The sequence below is a fragment of the Lactuca sativa genome, chromosome 4 (assembly GCF_002870075.4).
Source record: "Lactuca sativa cultivar Salinas chromosome 4, Lsat_Salinas_v11, whole genome shotgun sequence".
NCBI lineage: Eukaryota > Viridiplantae > Streptophyta > Magnoliopsida > Asterales > Asteraceae > Lactuca > Lactuca sativa.
The window spans coordinates 121,628,779-121,648,123 of NC_056626.2; the positions used below are offsets into that span (position 1 = coordinate 121,628,779).

At 34.1% G+C, this 19,345-nt stretch overlaps 1 pseudogene; it reads right to left on the reverse strand.

Moving 5' to 3' along the window:
- Nucleotides 1-10,650: 10,650 nt before the first annotated feature.
- Nucleotides 10,651-18,628, reverse strand: LOC128133506 (uncharacterized; annotated as a pseudogene).
- Between the last annotated feature and the right edge of the window lie 717 nt (nt 18,629-19,345).

Below are 19,345 nucleotides of genomic sequence, written 5' to 3' on the forward strand. Positions count from 1 at the left end.
GCTTAGTTCTCCTTCCCAGCCGATGTGGGATCAGATCTAACCCTCTTTCACCCCCCATTATAGGGTTCGACGTCCCCGTCGAACACATCGACCCGTGCCCTGGCTCTAATACCATTTGACACAACCATACTTATCATAAAATATACTATGAATAAATAAATAAATAAACCACATAATAAACACATGACAAACATTTATGTGCGAGCAACCATAGAACACGAGAAAACTCACGAAAATTGGGCCGAACGGACACATGAGGTGAAACCAAAACATGAAAGACTCGTATATAAACCTATCCAAACAACCAATTCGAGCTTAAATCCAAGAACATACCTCAATTCAAAGCAAAAGACTGAAAATCTTCACGAACTTCCACACCCTATTTCTCCCTTGATTATCAGTCGATTGTTGCAATTTCAGTGGGGTTTTCATAGGGTTTTTCGAGCTTTATATAGTGCCTAACATTGTAACTGCTAAAGACTTATGATTTGCTTCAATTTACTCCTCCATTGAAGATGACGGGTTTTAGGATTAAACCTCATTATTTTTGCCTAATCAAGACTAATTACTCCTGCTTTTATTTACAGAAAAAGAACATATATATATATATAAATTAATTATAATCTGATTATATATATTTGTTTATTTATATATATATATATATATATATATATATATATATATATATATATATATATATATATTTGTGAGTTATTACAGATTTGAAGTTGAAATTTTTACAAAAATACAAAGTTAAAAACACTTGAATTTAGAGCCACAAAAATTATCCAAAAAAATAATAAAACGATCTTAAAAATGATAAAGTCTTTTAGACAATGAGATAATCTGCAAAAGGAAAAACTCACTTTCTACTTAACAAAACAAAAGTCCCGATTTAAAAGCAAAGATGTAATATTTGAGATTGATAATATGCGTGCATTATATAAAATATAGATAAAATGAGAAAGTAATGAACAGTAAAAATACATTCAGATTTCAGACAAGCATATTTGCAAACTAATAACTGGATTTTGTTTTTTTATCTACACATGGTGAAAGGCAATGAACAGTAAAATAGTCTAACAAAACTCATATGCAAATTTGAGACTTTTGCTTACCATTTACCACGTGTCTCATACTGTTCATATCCAAAGGCTGAAATTCATTGAAATGAACAGTAGATTGTCCTCACAAACCAATTTTGGTATTTAATATATATATATATATATATATATATATATATATATATATATATATATATATATATATATATATATATATATATATATATATATATATATTGAAATTCTTTTTGAAAAACTCGCAGCTTTTTTTATAAAATCGGAGAAATTTTTTTTACAAAAAAAAAATTGATTTTTTTTTCAGCGAATTTTAACAAAAGCCTGCGATTTTTTATAAAAACAATTCAAATTTTCTTTTGTGATCTCTAAGTATTTTTTTTTTATGCATTTTATGATTTTTATGATTTTTTTAGGGTTTTTTTTTTGTTTTCCATAAAATCTAAACCTCTCTCTCTCTCTCTCTCTCTCTCTATATATATATATATATATATATATATATATATATATATATATATATATATATATATATATATATGATTTGAATAAAAGTTTTATTCTCTTTATAATCATGTAATTGTGGTATTGGTAATTATTATTTTTTGAGAAATGAAATATTCTTCTACTTTTGTTCCTACAAATCCCTATCCAATTAAATAATGACATGTGACATATTAATATATTAAAATTTCATTAAATGAGTGTTACACATATCACTATTTTATTTAATTAGATAGGAGGATTTGTATGAACAAAATAGAGAAGGATATTTAATTTCTCTCTCTCTCTCTCTCTCTCTCTCTATATATATATATATATATATATATATATATATATATATATATATATATATATATATAATGGAAGAAAATTGAAAATTAAATCGTCATAACTTTTTGGACAAAAAATTGAGAAACCTAGATGGAATAATTTTTTTTCTTCTCATTAGTTTTTTTTTTTCTCTCGTAGGCTCTGTAAGTATTAGTTGAACATAGTTTATGACATTATTGCATCATAAAAATGGAAGTTATTAACTTTGACTTAGAAAATTAGTATTTAATTTAGCAATAACGTTCTTTCGCAATCACCATAGTGCACACGGATTGGGCCTATCAGACTTTTCGGGCAGATTTGGGCTGGACTATAATATAATCATATTGGATTTCCTTTGTATACAATTTAACAATTTACGTCTGTAATTTTCATAATTCTTGTAATTTCACTTGTTTTTTAGTAATAAATTGCTTTCTGTTCAAAAGAATAATAAAAATATAAAAACCACTAGTTTTTAACAATATTTTAAGTGTTTAATCTGTAAATTTAGAGTTAACTGATATTTGCAATATTTTGAAAAGAATGTTTGACCTTAATAAGCTACCTTCTCTTGGTCTACTGTCCCTCATGGGGTTAGGAACCTACCCATAACAACTAAAATACAAATATTAATAAAATAATATATAATATAAAATAATATATAATATAAAATAATAAAGAAATTTATGTGATTGGTTCTTGAGATTGGCCCGCTAACGTTATTGACAGTTGGGACCCCCAGCTGGACTCTGACAATTGGTCTGCTTGAATTTATAATCCTCTTATCCTCCAATCAATTTATTCAAATTATTTTACCAGTTACCAACAACCCTTACACAGTTTGGTGTTTAATTCAGGTGAAAAAGTATAATTTATTTAAAAATAAATTACTACACTTTGATATCATTTATATCCAACACAAGTAGTTATGCCCTTTGTGGGGATATTGTTTATACCATTTTATAACACTATAAATTATATGAGCTGTTTAGAAAAAAATATCATATTTTAAAGTTATAAATTTTAAATAATACAAAATGGTCATCAAATTAGCAGGAAAAAACTCGCCCATGTATAAACGGAGATACGGTTTTTCGCATTGTTACGTTGCGCCTTCGTTGTAATACAATTATTATAACAACGTAAGCATTCTAGTTATACACTCACAATATTCATGTTTTTAACAACTGGTTAGTAGTTAGAAGTTAGTATCATCAAGCTAGTAGAAATTGCAAACATCAGGATTAGAACCTACGACCATCAAATATAAGAGACAAAGCTTTTATCAAGTGGACTAGTTCCACATTTGCTACAGCCTTTATTTGATACACGTGAGACATGAAACCTACATTATTTCTCGTGCGACCACTATGAAATTTAGTGATCTTGCTAGTAACTCGCAATATTCCTAAGTAACTGCAATAGGCGAACTAACATCCATTTAAGTTCTAACGGACATTATATTCAACTGATTAATATTGAGGAAATATAGTTCTTAGATTTCAAAACGCTGAAAAATCAACTAATGGGGTGTACGTGGGAGTTCTACCTTTATTGTTCATACGTCTTTTTCAAGTAATGAGTCTACTACGTTAAAATAACCTGATCAACATGCTTCACATACCAGAGAGTCTTCTACAAGACTTCTTCGTGAAATGGTTTTTACGAGGTGTTGAAAATAATGTCGTTGTTGCAAACTTGGATGTTAGCAGTAAGCAGTCCCGTTACTTACACAACTATTTGCATCATAATTATCAATTTTTCGGGTTTATATTGTATGATATAAAAATGATTTATTTGCTTAATTTGTTTGACAAATAAAGCATTGGCCAAAACCTTTAAAGCTAGGGTCTTGTCACGTTGCTTGATTAATGATCTATGATCGCGGTTACTATTCATTTGTTTACCATATGTTGATTATCTAATTAATATATTGCACTAATTTTACGTTCCACCATGTTATGCTAAATTATTGTCATTAATTTGGTAAGATGATGATGTTTATTTTATTTTATTTTATTTTATTTTTTTATTTTTTAAATTCAAGTGATGTATTATGTCGCAAGAAGCTCTTAATTCTATGTTTTGGGTGAAAACGAATGATAGCATCCTCTCGACACCAAATAGTTGTTGGTGTTCCGCATTGTTGTTCTCGGTTACTTGTTTGAAGAAAGACTCAAATATGTAATTGCTATCAAACACATATATTAAGGAGGTTGAAGATAAGATTAGTTTAGTTTTCTTTTTTAATTTATTTTTCTGTAAATGGAATTGAAAACCACATAAACATAAAAAATATAAGGTCATTTTTAGCAAACTAACTTATTTTCAGAAGCTATCTTATCAATAAATTATTCTAGGCTATGTTTGTCAAAAGTAATATAACTTATTGTAATTTACTATCAGTAAAACTATAAAACTAACTTATTACAGCTTATAAAGTATTTTCAAGTAGCTTAAGTTATTTTGAAATAGTTTTTAATATCGCACATTTGTTAACCATAATTACATACATTTTAGGCTACCCTAAACAATAATTTCACAAAATCTTTTAGCCCAACTCATTGAAAGCCCAAATGACAAGACTATAAAAAGATTAATACATTGTCCTTGTTGAGTAATATTTGACACTTTTTTTTTTTTTTTTTTTTTTTTTTTTTTTTTTTTTTTTTTTTTTTTGACTTTTTCCGATTTACTCAATGTTATAAAAAGCTTGTCATGGCTCTTTTATTTTACGTCATAGCTACAAGGTTTGTATTTGCCGTCAGGCTTTGACAAAATGTCGTCTTAAGTCTCACACACACACACACACACACACACATATATATATATATATATATATATATATATATATATATATATATATATATATATATATATATATATATATATATATATATACAAAATTGCTGCCTTAAGTCATGTTTTACAAACGATGTGACTCGTCACGACTCAAAAAAGAATGAAATTTGACATTACCGTCAAGTTACGTCTTACGTTATTTAAAACATTGGATTACCGCACCTGTTTTATTTTTAGATCCATCGGTGAATATGACTTTTGTATTTTATTTCCGATAAACATTGTCCTTATGCATATATCAAGGATGTTGAATTTTTTAAAGAATAAATGATGTTATACAATTAGCAACAGTATTATTATTATTATTATTATTATTATTATTATTATATAATATAGTTGTTGTCTTTCAGATATATGTGTTACGTTGGTATCTATCTTGGTAGTTATTTAATAACATTAATAATGGAGTGATAGACACTTAAAGGTTGACAACATACAAGTGTTGTAACCAGGTGTACAAGTTGAGTTATATAATTAAGACTTAAATTCTTTTTGTTAAACAACAAAGTTTTAGATCTGATCACATGCTTCTTTTCATATTTCTCTCCATTTTATTCCCCTCTTGCAAGCTTTTATTTTTCTTTCTATTTATTTTTATTTTAAGTTGAGATTTCCTTAAACAGGAACCATCCATCGGGTAATGGTTGGCTTGTCTTTATTTAATGGAGATATCATTGACAATTCACACCCATTGGTCAGTCTAAGAAAATTGTAATATTTAACTTTTTTCTAAACGGTTATATAGTTCCTCTCTAATTTATTTTTAAAATAATGTTTTACAAAATATAGGACCTATGTATTATATGAGTTAATTAAAAAAATAAATATAAATATCTAAATATTTAAAAACTTTGGATTTATAAGAAAATAAGAAAAATAATGAATTATTAAAATTGATTTTTCTTTTAAATTTAAATAAATATACAAAATAAACTAATAAACTTTAATTTAGGAATTTTAAAATAAAAAGATAAGTCCGATTGATATTCATTTATTACTACATTTATTGTAATTATTACATTAAAATATTATGTGAAATTTATTAAAACAGAAAAACTTATAAAATGATATGTGGAAAAAAATTAATTTAAAATAATCACAAAATTACATTTGTCAAATTTATTAAGTTAAGTCGAAAATTTTGGTCTAATGAATATTGCAAAATGCGTTAGATGGTACTTGCTAGATACTAAATACTACACCAAAAAAACCTTTGGCCTAGCGGTAAAAAGTGTCTCTTTTAAATGAGAGGTTATTGATTCAAGTCTCATTATGAGACATAGATAGTGTTTAGGATTAGATTAGGAGTAGAATAGTTTGCCGTTTAAAAAAAATACTAAATACTATTTGACGATTAGTTAGCGACCATAAACTGTAAAATAATTAATTCTAATTAAAATAAAGATAATTAATATCACAACAAAATAAATAAATATGATTAATATTATAAGAAAATGAATAAATAAGACTTAGTATAGTATTGACTATCTCCAAAATATTTCTATCAGTGTAGAACTTTTTACATGTGTAAACAAATTACTCGGCTCCCATGATTTTATAAACTTCCTAAGTATGGATTAAACGCCTAGATGACATCCAGTGGACCGCTTACCTCCTAAGGACTAATTGGAGACTAGTTGAGAGTTGGTTATTATTTTTAGACAAAACTTCAAAAATGGTCCTTGTGGTTTTTGAAAATATCAAATTTAGTCCCCAAATTCAAAAAACCTCACAGATGGTCCCTGTGGTTTCAAAACTTTTAACAAATGGTTATTTTCGCTAACTCCGTTAGCTTTTGGCCGTTAAGTGAAGGGCAATTCACAGGGATCATTTATGAAGTTTTACCTTATTTTAAAAAATAAAGAAAAAAATGTAATTATTTAATATTAAAGGGTCCCACCTCTCTGTGTGTGTGTGTGTGTGTGTAAACTATGAAGCTTTAAACTCCATACCAGATTGTTTCTTTCTGCCTCGATTCACCTTGCACTAGATTGTTAAACACAAAATTCAAATAAATAAGAAACAAATGAAAGAATAAAACCAAATCATTAAGCAAACATACAACTTTTTGGATGAAGAAATGAATAAATCCATATAAACAAAACAAAACCCACATGATCGATCTGTTACTATAAACAAATCTAGAAAGAATAGAAAACAACCAAAACATATCTGCACCACACAGACCAAACATCTGAAGATGAAGATGTGACAACCCGAAATTTATCCGGTCATTTTTAACCTCTTCTTCCGTTAATAAAACTCGCTTTATTTAATTTATCCGTTAACCTTTTGGATTAGGTTAATTAAATTGGGACTTTTATAATGACTTTGTAGGGGTTGAAACAAATTAGAAACACCCTCAATATTCCCTTGAAAAGTTTTAGTTACAACCAAGTCAAAATACGACCATTTAATCGGGTGCGACCAAAAGCCCCGTTTAACGTCAGTATCGGGTAGATTTCCATCGAGCCACAAACTCAAACCCCTATATAAGTGTGAGTGGACTCCATTTGAGACTTTTCACCCTCTCTCTACACTCTCTCTCTACAAGTTGCTTTCGATCCAAAAACCGCCCATTTCGAGCCCCAAACTAGTAAGTGATCTACCCTAACTTGTTGTTTAGCTCATTTAACATGAAAATTCGTGTTTAAGACATCCAATAGGGGCCAAATCATGTGTTTACGGCCCAAGAACACTCTTGGACCGTAAACACCCATAAGTGGGGTTTTGAAGCCGCAAAACCCTTCCAAATCACTCCTAGGGCTTAGATATGACTTGTAGACTTGCATGTATGAGATTAGAACACCAAAAACTTATTATATGGAGAGTAAACATGAGTTTACAACCCAAGAACACTCTTGGACCGTAAACCCCTCTTCAAGGGCCGTGAACACCTTTTAAGGTGTTAGAATTTCCCTCAAACACCTCCTATGACTTGGGTAAATGTCTAGAACCAACCACCATTGAAGTAGGGGCTTTAAACATCAATTAAACCAAGGACTTAGGAGTTTACAGCCGTAAACCCCCCTAGGATTGGTCCATGGGCCGTAAACTCCCAAAAGGAGGCCAAATGATGCCCTAACTTCCCTATATGGCTTGGAAAAATGCATAGAACTTTATACCCTTCCATTTAAGAACTTAATACACATAAGGAAAGGGAATGTAAGAGTTTACGGCCATAAAATCCTAGTTTACTGCCATAAACTCCTCAAATGGTCCTAATGTTGTTCAAATTCCATTCCAATGCCTTAAAACTAAGTCTAGCATCACCCCTCAAGAGTTTAAGACCATTAAGCATCCTAGAACACCCCCACCATGAGTTTACGGCCGTAAAATCATGGGGAGTTGGTCATTTGGGCCAAAAACTCCATAAGGAGTTTACTCTTGAAGAGCAAACTCCATATACAAGTCATACACACCCTTAGATGCTACCCGGGGCACTCCTAGCACTTGACCAAAGTGTTTTCCGCACATTAAGATGCGTATACGTGTTTAATTAGTATTATAATTACTAATTGTATGTAAACATATGTCATCATATGTTAATAAGTCACTAAGTGTGTTCAAGTCTTTACTTGACACCGAGCACCCAACCGGCACCTCCGCCCGATCCACTTACAACAGGTGAGTTCATACCCCTGAATTAACCTTTTAAATGTTTTTACATGCTTTTATGGGGGGGGGGGGGGGGAATACAAGTTAAAAAATTCTAGTTATCATAGCAATCATATGTGATTAATAACCCGCATGCATAAGGATTTATTACACTTTCAGCTGTTTTACCAAGTATAATACTATAGATGGTTTTCCAAAATGTCTTTACTTGTTTAAATCTTTTCTCAAATTATCTCTCGTGCTGTATGTTTTACTTCTAAACCAGTTACATCAGTGTTTTAAACAAATGTTTTCTTTACTTATATTGTGTTATCAAATTATATTCAAAACGTGTTTATGAACGGTTTTCAAAGCTTGTTTTACATAACGATATCAAGTCATAAATTCTTATTTTTAAAGGTTTTCCAAAAGTTTTACCAAAGTTTTATTCTATACTTCTAGGCTTCTACTTCGTTAAATGTATGCCTGTACTTGTATAGTTATATAAATAATGTTTAAAAGACTTAGGAAGGCTAGTTCGCCCTATTTCATTTTCCTCGTTGGGATGTGGTCTGGTGGGTATCGGATATCCGTCCGAAGGTCGTTTAAACATTAGTTATATATCATGTATACACGTATAGACATAAAGGTTTACATCGACCAGTTCATTTCCATTGGGTAGCAAGGGCATCCTTCCATTCATCATTCATAGATTAGAGACACTAGTAACTATTATAGGAATAGTTAGGAGGTTCTATTTACTCTTTCTAGTACGAGAATTCCAAAGGAGTCCATTCATTCGCGAGTCTATATCATTTCTCCAGCGCCTCTAATAGAATTCAGAATACGAGATGCATCTTCAGGACACAGATTTCCCCTTGTCAAGTTGGTAACCAGAGTCTCTTGGAGGGAGAGAGGACATTGTGTGTATAGATCTATACAGGACTGACACTCCCGCACCATGACTGCTAGCTACAGCCCACGGCCTACCAAGCCAAGGGGTGACAAATGTCACATTTATTCCGACGCTTGCAGGGCGTCAAGTACTCTAATGTCAATCAGTATGGTTACGAGTATCTCCATGTTTACCTTATAATTCATGGCCTTAAGTTAACGAGAATTAACATTGTATTCTTGAAACAACACTCTTAGGATTACCCTTTGTTTTAGACCTTGCTAGTTGTATCGTTCATTTGATACTGTCTGGGGTCTGTGTTTCTTTGTTTTAGACCTTGCTAGTTGTATCGTTCATTTGATATTGTCTGGGGTCTGTGTTTCTTTGTTTTAGACCTTGCTAGTTGTATCGTTCATTTGATACTGTTTGGGGCCTGTGTTTCTTTGTTTTAGACCTTGATAGTTGTATCGTTCATTTGATACTGTCTGGGGCCTGTGTTTCTTTGTTTTAGACCTTGCTAGCCGTATCGTACTTTTGATACCGTCTGGTGTCTGTGTTTCCTTTTGTTAGACTGAACCAGACGTATCATTCATTCGATACTCTCCTGGAGTCTATGATTTCTTTTGCCTTAGTCAGCAGTATTTTCTGCTGAGGCATATGTTATTTCTCCTAGTATTTTTACTAGTGATATTCTCCTACTTTCTTTAAAGTCAAATACCGTATTTTGGTAATGATAGTATTTCAAGGAAAATTTCTCTTTAAAACATAACACTGTCGAGTCTTGGTAGAAGACTGCTTTTAATTTAGAAAATATAGGATTTTCTGGAAAGGAAGCTAATACACCGTAGATTCTAAACTACTACTTTTTATAAAGTTATTTTGAATAAAATGCTTACTTACACAAATGACACTAAATACTTATGAACTCACCAGAATTTATAAAAATGCTGATACTCGCTTTCAAAATAACTTGTATTCTCAGGTCAGCAATAGACAGGTACATCCCAGGAGTTTTGTGAAGACAGCCTAGTACCGAGCTGCATCTATGTTATGTTCTGTAATTACTTTGATATTACTATAACATGTAACCGATGTAAAACTATTACTATTAATGCAATGGTTGTTGTACTTTGATTACTATACTGCATATGTTGTGATACTTGACATGACGTCATCCACCCCATAACGTTTCCGCCGTTCCGGTTTTGGGGTGTGACAGAAGAAGAGCCAAGGCTTTGTATGGTGGTCGGAGCACAATCGGAAATCTATTTCTGTGCACTTAAATTCTTCTTGTATATCCGACAAAGCATCCAATCATCCAACAGTTGAGCCAAAATCAAAGCCCAGATTAAGAATCTAGTAAATGAATCCACTACCGATCACCCTTGAATTTGAATCCCCAACTCAAATTGAATCCACTGCCGAAAACCCACTAGTCGTGGCGACACTTGCCGCCTGCACCGCCACCATCGCCTTAGAATCTGGTGTAAACCCACCACCACCGCCGCAACTATTCCTTTCTTTATTCAAATAGTAATAACAAACCCCACCCAAACAACTCGATGAGCCATGGAGTAAGCCACCCACCATACTGCATTTGATGGAGCATATGTCAGGATTGAAATCCCAAATCCTCTGTATAACCGTCAAACACCGCCAGTTTGAATGATCCTCCTAAATGCCTCAATTCCACCATTGTATCTAATCTGTGCACCATATCCACCTTGAACCATCAGTCTCTGACTCAAAACATCAATTGGTGTTCAAACCATTTGAGCAGCCATAGATGCACTTAACCCAACTACAACATTCACAATGGCAACTGATTTTGCCTCTAAAAACCCCATTTTCACAGTAACACAACCGAGAATAAAGTAGTGCCTAGGAAGATGAACTTTGATTTATCAAGCATCTCCCAATCAATGTCAGCTGGGAGATGTATTTCCGTTCCCGAGTCATCCTCCGCCATTCCCAAACTTATATTCGCCACTTTATCTGAATGCTAAACTATATTACAAACAAATCAAAACAACACTGAAAAACACTTCTACTCTGATAGAGTAATTTCCACAAACACCTTACCTACTAACTTAGGTCGATCAATCTACTACTGATACTAAATTACTAAAACCCCCAAGTTAACAAAAACAAAAACCCTAATCCTGAAATTCGTGGTAGACGATAAGTTATCGATTTGTGTTCATGTGTGTGAGAGAGCTGATCGAAGCTAATAAGAGAGAGAGAGAGAGAGAGAGAGAGAGAGAGAGAGAGATGACCGATGCTAATAAGAGAGAGAGAGATTAAGTTTCATTTAAAAAAAATAATAGAAAACTTCATAAATGGTCCCTGGGTAGTGAAATTACAAAAATACCCTTTACTTAACGACTAAATGGTAACGGAGTGAGCCGAAATGACCAAATGTTAAAAGTATTGAAACCACAGGGACGATCCGTGAGATTTTTGTAAATTAGGGACTAAAGTTAATATCTTCAAAAACCACAGGGACCATTTTTGAAGTTTTGTCTTATTTTTACAATAATGGTGTTAGATACCATTTATTTATCTATTATTTTTCTTTTCTAACTCCTCTCGTATTAAAATTTATAAATATTATGAAATTTATTTTGAGGAATACAAGCATAAAACGATAATTTTGTTTCAATTAAACCCAAATTGTTTTATTATAAGAAACACTCTTTACATAGGGGTGAGCACCGATAGTGGTTATCCACTTTTAAAACCGGAACTATATCGGAACAGTTGGTTCAGGAACCGGAACCGAGGTCATTGGTTCCGGTTCTTAAAAATGGGAACAGAAAAGGACTGGTTCTGGTTTCGGTTTCCATTTTTTAGAAACCGTTACCCGCTAGGTAACCTGAAACCGGTTCCAAAACATTAAAATTTAAAAGTACTTAACACTTAAACGAATTGGCCCTAAAAATGCTAATGACCAAGACATTTGTTGGAACTATCTAATTGGATCTTAAAGGTAACATGCTAATAAGTTATATTTGCAATATATATATATTTTTTAAAACAAAAGGTTTAATGTGAATGTAAATGCATACCAGTAAAACAATTTGAATACACGTGATGAGAATAATTTTGAAACAATATGATGTTAAATAATATTAACAGGTTGACGGTAAGAACATAAACTTTGGTTTATGACTTATATTTAGCAATTTGAATTATCTTTTAAAACTATTATTTTTTGTCGTTTGTAACTTGTGTCGTAATGAGCTAGTTATAATATTTACTTTTTGTTTCAATGGCTAAAAATTATTTTGACGAAACTAAACAAAATGATGTAACTGAATTACCTGGTCTCGAAACCGAAACCATCGATTCTGGGATTGGTTCTAAAAATTTAAGAACCACCTAGACCAGTTCCGATTCTAACTTCACAAGAAACGCCGGTTCTAGTTCCAACAAAATGAGACGCGTACCTGCCTACGCTCATTTTGAACAAAAAAATCTCAATTATTTAATTTTATATAATAATCTGTCATTTTTTGTTGATAAAAATAAAGATTTTTATGTTAATTTGGGCAAAATATAAAATAATCAGGATTTTTCTATTCAAAAAATAAAAGTTAGAATTAAATTATAAGCTCACATAACATATTAGAGCACTCGGTATGGGACACTTTTTATCTTTTTGTTGCTGAGGTGGATTGCTCACAACGCCGTTAAGATGCAAGAACACAACCCTCTTGCTCGTTAAGGGGGTGTTAAGATCATTCTTGTGATAACGAAGACGGGTAAAACACCTATTTTGATTGGTTGTTCCTTCATCAACCAATAAATTCTTTCTTTCTTTCTTGCATTCTCTTCTTAACACCATGTTATAATATAGGAACATCATCATCTCTTTATGTTATAACATCTTGGATTGTGAGTTGGCAATACTTGATCTCATAACACCGTTGCCCACACCTAATACTCTTATGGCTTAATACGAGATTTCCTAAAATTAAAAAATATGATACTGCAATTGATAACGAAAAATAAATAAAACACTAAAATTTTATTAAAGTATGAATAAGATAGAATTAATTACTTTTTCTTTTGTCCAACGTGTCACCTCATCCATCCCCATGTGCAAATAATTGAATCTGCCAACCTCCTCATCCACCTAACCTCATGTACTTATGCTTTTGGTTTTTCCTTCTTTGGCATTCTTTGTTTTGTTCCTACAAGCTTTTTACCTTCCCATTTTTAAATAAAATCACTTATTTATTCATGTCGCTCATAATATATATATTCACTTAATTACAATCCGTTTTGCGTTATATGTAACATGATGAACACTAGTTGCGTGACACAATCATACGGTTTTGCGTACAAGTGTGTATAATATTCCACAAAATTAGCAACCTAATAAATTCAATCCCACCTATATAAAAAATTGTACTAGTAAACTAACATATTTGGTCCTTAACATGTACTTTAATTACATTTATAGTGTTTGAGGAGTAAAATTCCATATGTCCAGAGTCAATGTTGCAAGTGTTCCGTTATTGATCTTCTATGTGAGATTGGAGTGAGTTTAACGTTGCTTAGTCTACCATTTTTTTTTTTTTTTATAAATTCAATCAAAACTACATTTGTATTTCTTCCAAATTTGTATATATTCATATATATATATATATATATATATATATATATATATATATATATATATATATATATATATATGTGTGTGTGTGTGTGTGTGTTAAAATTCAATTAGGACAAAGTATTTTAAGATATTTAAGATCATTTTTCAACATTTGTTTTAGAGTTTATCTTTTGTCAAAAGAAATATGTAAATTCATAATTTTTAACATATTTCTATACTGATATTCGAAAGAAAAAACTACGTAAAATGTGCACTATATGCAAATATATAACTTGAAAAAACATTTCTTATATACTTTTTTTTCTTCAATAAATTACCTTCTATAACATCCTCTTTAGCCAATTAAGACGGTTTTTGAAAAAATATCTAGAAAAGTTAAAAGAAATACGCATATATGCACAAACTCAAATATGCATGTGTATATTTTGTGATGTTTACATATACAAAATGTAGTTTATACAAATAACATCAACAACATCAAACAAAACCTTTAGTCTCATTCTAACTATATATATATATATATATATATATATATATATATATATATATATATATATATATATATATATATATATATATATATCTACACATATAAAAATATACATATATACATATTAATGTGTAGATAAAAAAAACATATTAATAAGTTAAAATGATGTTGTAGATGTAACGTCCCAAAATTTAAGGCCACAAGTTTTATTTTTATAATAATAAAACCATCATCCAAAACATGTTTATAAAACCATAAAAGAAAATCAGAGTATGCAAAAAATCATCAAAATACATCAAATCAACAAAATGCAGAATAAACATGGTGTGTGCGATGCGATCACCCCGAGCCCTTCCCTTTCGATTCGAAAGTATCAAAACATCAAATGATAACCGTAAGCATGAAACTTAGTGAGTTTCCCAAAATACCCATACCATACATATCAAACATACAATGGGTCATGCCCAACAACCATCGGGTCCTGTCCGACATCGAACCCCGCTTGAAATAGATATGTTAGAACATGAGATGGGCCCAGCCCATCACATTCATAAGGCCCCGCTCGACATTTATATAGGTACATAAACACATGCAAGAATCACTAAGATAAATAGCATACAATACACTCATCAGGCCTCGCTTGGCATCAGACCCCGCCTGATATACATTTCACATACTACACATGCAAGAGTCACACATACAATTAGCATCCTAATCATAATAATCATGGGCCGACATTGGTGCCTTCGACCCGTCAAGCACAGTGAGTAGACTCACCTCAAATCGCTGAAATCAGATAAACGCTTGGACTGCTAATCCAGATAATCCTCACGCTAATCAATCAAATAAAACCCCAATTAATAATTGGGCCATAAACCATAACTACGAATCTGATTCACTTGTCCAACTCCCAGGGTAAAAGATCATTTTACCATTTCCTCACTTGACCCAATAACCGAGGCCCAACCCAATGGATCCAAAAGCCCAATATGGCCCAAATTCCTAAATGACACCCAAATCCCATTATGGATCCAAATCCAAGAAGGCCCAAATCCTAAAAATGACCCAAAGTCAGAAAGACTATTGGCTCAACAAGGCACAAAACCCTAATAGTCTAAATATGGCCCAAACCGCAAAAGTTAACAAAAGTCAATGACAGCTGAGTACGCCCTGTGTACTCAGAATTACGCCAAACGTATGCCTACTTTGGCCAGTACGTGCCGTGTACAAACTGGATACGCTCCGCATACTCCACTGCCAACCCAACTCACCATTAAGTGCTTAATCGGTTAAGCCACTATATCCAATTCTCAGATCTGTTCCTAAATGATGTCTAAACATGTAAAGTTGGAAAATTTACTCCTTTACATGTCTTAATGGGACCCAATACTCAATCAAATCCATAATAAGCACCCAAACTCATGCATGGTACAATATAACTCACTAAGATTGCATTTTATGCATAAAGAACATTAGAGAGGCTAAGATCTCGGGTCGGTTTTCTGCTAGTGTTTGGGTTATCAAGGATTATATATGCCATCCTGCATGCTGAAAGGTCCTTGATGAACCCACAGAGGGATGCATCTTGCGGAGTGGGTTCCGCACGTACCGTTATCAATCCAGATCTTTGTCGGGATCTATACATGAGTATTATTTAGAGGATACTCGGTCAAGATTGGAGCAATAGTTCTCCAGTGAAGTAAGAGTTCGGTGGTTCTATCATTGTTTGGGTATGGTCGTTCACTATCTATGGAAGACCTTTGGAGTTCAAGGCACTGCCATTGCTAGGGAAAGACCGGTAGCATGAAGATAGTGAAGTCAGTTACGGGTGTCAGATGCATGAGTGTTCGGATGTGGATGTTCAAGAGGAATGTACTTTCGCATGGGTTGTGATCAGTTAGAGTTTAGTAGTGCTGCAAGATTGGAAGTGATGATGAGGATTTGCCAGCCAGAGCGAGAATTAAGTCCTCCGATGGTCAACATGACAGTTGGATTGAGGTGTCAGTCTGGACCAGATTTCAAGAGTACTCTTCAAGATTTCAGAAAATGGGCGATATTGAGGTTTGACTGGTGATTGATCGTCAGCATTGGTAAGCTCAGATTGTTGACAGTGGACTATTGGAAAGTAAGAAGGATTGGGAACCCTTCAACTCTCACGTGCTGAGAAGACTTAGTTGAAGCTAATCAGGGGAGAACCGATCGGGTATTCAGGTGCAGCATCAGGTGTGAAACTAGGATGAGTTTTGCATCCCTGTTAGAGATGAAGACGGTTGAGTTGCCGTCTAGGTTGAAGATTGGGTGAGTTAGGAGTTTAGAAAACGTTCCAACATTTGGTTCATGGGTTTCCTTGGCATCAGATAGCAGGTTTTGAGAACCAGGTTAGAGCTACAGATAGGACTCAAGTCTAGTTGGGTGTTAGGTCGAGTGCGTGTTCGACCCGGTTTGGAAAGTGTTGTAAGACTACGGGGGTAGCCGTAGCATTCATTAGTGCTTAGTTAGCATGGAAAGTGTTGTAAGACTGCGGGGGGTAGCCGTAGCATTCACTAGTGGTTAGTTAGCCTGGGAAGTGTTGTAAGACTACGGGGGTAGTCGTAGCACTCATTAGCGGTCATATAGTGATAGAGTGTCATGAGACTACGGGTGTAGCCGTAACATTCACTAGGTTGGTTGATGGAATGAGCGTGTTGTTGGAACGCGGAAGGAACAGTAGCACCCTACAGTTCGGGTGTAGCAGTGAGGATATGGAAATCCACGGATTGGGTTTCGAAATTACCTAGATGGATTAGATCTGGTTGAGACAGTGATAAGCCTGTAGGATCGCCCCTACAGTTATGAGATTAGGGAAGTAATGGACTGTGTAAGGTCATTCGGTATATCAGGCTACCATTGGTCGGGTAGCAATCACTTTTAGCCTTGAATTTGACGACGTCAGGATTCAACACTCAGACCCAATTGGTTAGATCAGAAGGTTGTTAGAGCCATAGTGACATGATAACTAGTGGCAATTAGTTCCAGAGAAGGGTTTCGTTCAGAAGTCGTGTGAGGCGACTAAGTGGGAGTCCATTGGCTCCGCAGCGGGGCAGGAACCCGATATTTCAAGATAATTGGTGAATGAATGGAGACCAGGGAGGTCTAATTAGATTTTGGAAAGCAACCATGTAGCAACCTACTACTTCAGGCAGTTTAGTGTCTGGACAGTGTTAGTATTTGTGTTTTAGGTTGTAGATACGGACGTAATAGCTGGTTGATTGGGGAGTGACAAGTCACTCCCAACAGGATTAGCTGTGCCTTGACCAAGAATAAGTGATCTGCATGGATAATTAGGCCTGTGAACCTGTTTTATAGTGGGAGCCTCGAGCTATTAAAAGTTGAGTAGTCGGTTGAGGGATAAACAGACTGGATCCAGTGATAATGATTTAGTATGAGTGGTTTGTCAGGGATTCAGACCATCTCGAGACAACAGATTTCGGACAGAGTACATGTGGTCTTGTTGCAAGGAATTCGTCACCTGCAGATTGTAGGGCTTTGCGAAGATTGGTCACGGCTACCCCGGGAGGGCTAGGGTGTGCCCAGGATGATGACTATGTTACTTGAGTGGCTTGGCGTATAAGAAATGATAAGGAATGATTTCGAGGAAGAAATCTAATTTAAGTGGGGGAGAGTTGTAACACCCTATTTATTTATTAGATAAATAAATTAATTAATGAAAGAATAGTAGCCCTAAAATAAATAATTAAATATGTAGGGTGTTGGTTTTTAGGAGTTAATTGGCACAATTTTAGAAGTTAGGGGGGTTACAAGTGTAAGTTCCGGATTAGTTTTGTATATATTTTGAAGGTAGGGGATATATGGTAACTTCTAGGACTTCATTGAAGAGATTTTGGAGGCTAAGGGACTAATTTGTGAATTATTGGGACTTTATTGAGAACAATTTGTAAAGGAGGGGCATAATTGTAATTATTGAGGCTGATTTGAAAAGATCCCAAGGGGGAGGGACCGAACTTGTAAAAATAGACAAAGGTTTGATTGAAGCGGGATTTAAACCCGATGGCTGCTTCTTCCCTGTTACATAACCCTAACCCTAAAGGAAGTGCCAGCCGCCACCCTCCAACCTTATACCTCCCTTCCATTTCCGATGCCACTGTCAAGATTTCACCACCGGACGTTGTGATCATCCGAGAAAACGAGAACCGTCGGAGTCGGAGCTTCGTATGCGGACGCATGGGTGGAGAGCAACGTGGAGTGCCATCGCTGCTCCTGCCGCTCATAGTTCACCACCAAGCCATGCCCATCATCATTCCAACCTCTTAGGGTTCCAGCGACGCACCACCTTACCTCTTCCACCCCGACGCTGCCGTATCCTCCATCGAACCACCGTGACCATGTCGCGTTACCGCTGAAGGCTGTTGTTTCGCGTCATGCCCATCGCCATCCCAAATCTCTCTTTGTATGTGAAATCTCTCCCAAATCTCTCTTTGTATGAGAGATCTCTCCAAGAATGTGAAATCTCTCCCAAATCACTCCAAGAATGTGAAATATCTCCCAAATCTCTCTTTGTATGAGAGATCTCTCCAAGAATGTGAAATCTCTCCCAAATCTCTCTCAGTATGAAGAAATCTCTCCAAGTATGTCAAATCTCTCCCAAATCTCTCTCAAAACCCTTTTTTATTTATTTTGATCATTTGGGGGCCTTCCGATACTTGGCTTGATAAGAAACCACTCAAGGAGGGGTAAAATATTGGAAAAAGACCCCTTGGGACCGAAGCCTCCCCTTAGGGGCCAAGTCCCTCTTGAACCGAGGTCTAGAGTAGAACCGAAGCCCCAGGAGAAGCCATCAGGAGCCGCAACCAAGGAGGCCGACCGCAGTCAGCGAGACGCAACACCTCGCCTCCGTGACCAAGACCAAGCCACTTCGGATTTGGACTGCTGATGACCGAGCCTTAGCACCTCCGGTCCTGAACTTCGGATTTCAACATTTTCTACCC